The following is a 1,967-nucleotide window of genomic DNA, read 5'->3' on the forward strand; positions in this document are numbered from 1 at the left end:
TATTAGTACTTCTAATATGCAACAGAGATCAAGATTGACTGTAAAAAGAAGCCATGGAGAAAATCCAACACCTGGAGATTAAACAACATGCTGATCAACAACAGCTGGATCAAAGAGTAACTCAAGGAAGAAATAAAAAGATTCCTTGAGACAAACAATAATAAAAAGACATATTGTCAAAATCTATGGGACAGAACAAAAGCAGTAAATAGGGGGAAACTCATAGCAATACAGGTCTATGTCAGGAAAGAGAATAATGACAAAATCAACAATTTAAAGGGATACCTTAAGGAGCTGGGAAAAGAGCAGCAAAGAAACTCAAAAACAACAAGAAGACAAGAAATAATAAAAACCAGAGCAGAAATAAACAACATAGAAACTAAGAAAATAATACAAAAAATCAATGAGACTAGGAGTTGGTTTTTCAAAAGAATTAACAAGATTGACAAATCTCTATCAAGACTCACCCAAAAAAGAGGGAAAACACCCAAATAAATAGGATCACAAAATAAAGGGGAGAGATTACAACAGAACCCCAAGATCCAACACATCATTAGGACTTATTATGAACCTCGTACTCAGTTGGGTTAGAGAACCCAGAAGAATCATCTTTCAAGACTGGATAAGGAGGATGTAGAAAGCCTAAACAGGCCAATCACATCTGAGAAAATTGAATCAATAATTAAGAAACTCCCCGTGCTCATTTCGGCAGCACATATACTAAAATTGGAACGATACAGAGATTAGCATGGCCCCTGTGCAAGGAAGATACACAAATTCGTAAAGCATTCCATATTTAAAAAAGAAAAGAAACTCCCCAAGAACAAAAGTTCAGGCTCAGATGGTTTTACAGGTGAATTTTATCAAATATTCCAAGAAGAATTACTACCACTAATCCACAGGCTCTTCCAAAACATTAAAAACACAGGAATCCTTCTTAATTCCTTTTCTGAGGCTAATATTATACTCATTCCCAAAGATGGGAAAGACATGCCAAGAAAGAAAACTACAGAGCAATCTCACTAATGAACATAGATGCAAAAATTTTCAACAAAATCTTAGCAAACCGAATGCAGCACTACATTAAAAAGATTATACACCATGACAACGTGGGTTTCATCTCAGGGATGCAAGAATGGTTCAACATAAACAAATCAATCAACATCATACACCACATCAACAACAAGAAAGACAAAAATCACATGATTATATCAATCGATGCAGAGAAGGTATTTGACAAAATCCAACACCCATTCATGATGAAATCACTCAGCAAAATAGAACTAGAAGGAACTTTCTTCAAGATAGTTACAGTTATCTATAAAAAGCCCACAGCCAACATTATCCTTAATGATGAAAGACTGAAAGCATTTTCACTAAGGTCAGGAACTAGGCAAGGCTGTCCACTCTCTCCACTCTTATTCAATATAGTTTTAGAATTCCTAGCAATAGCAATCAGACAAGAGAAGGGAATCAAAGGAATTCAATTAGGGAAATAGGAACTCAAACTATCTCTTTGCAGGTGATATGATGATATACATCAAAAACCTTAGAGTCCACAGTAAAACTCCTAGAAACAATTAACCAATACAGGAAAGTGGCCGGCTACAAAGTCAATACACAAAAGACAGTAGTATTCCTCTATACAAATAACAAAAAATGAGGAAAAGATTAAGGAGAGAATCCCATTTAAATAGTATCCAAAAATATCAAGTACCTAGGTATCAACCTTACAAGAGGAATGAAGGACCTATACCATAAAAACTTAAAAACACTTCAGAGGGCCGGAGAGATAGCATGGAGGTAAGGCGTTTGCCTTTCATGCAGAAGGTCATCAGTTTAAATCCCAGCGTCCCATATGGTCCCCCGTGCCTGCCAGGAGCAATTTCTGAGCATGGAGCCAGGAATAAACCCTGAGCACTGCCGGGTGTGACCCAAAAACCACAAAAAAAAAAAATAAATAAAAA

The 1,967-nt window shown here is 36.1% G+C and overlaps 1 non-coding gene across 1 annotated transcript; it reads left to right on the forward strand.

The window, feature by feature from the left end:
* Nucleotides 1-696: 696 nt before the first annotated feature.
* On the forward strand, nucleotides 697-800 carry LOC126025210 (U6 spliceosomal RNA). The gene has a single exon (XR_007501252.1). It is a non-coding gene; the product is annotated as a U6 spliceosomal RNA (small nuclear RNA).
* The last annotated feature ends 1,167 nt before the right edge of the window (nucleotides 801-1,967 follow it).

Source organism: Suncus etruscus, chromosome 12 (assembly GCF_024139225.1).
Source record: "Suncus etruscus isolate mSunEtr1 chromosome 12, mSunEtr1.pri.cur, whole genome shotgun sequence".
Lineage (NCBI taxonomy): Eukaryota > Metazoa > Chordata > Mammalia > Eulipotyphla > Soricidae > Suncus > Suncus etruscus.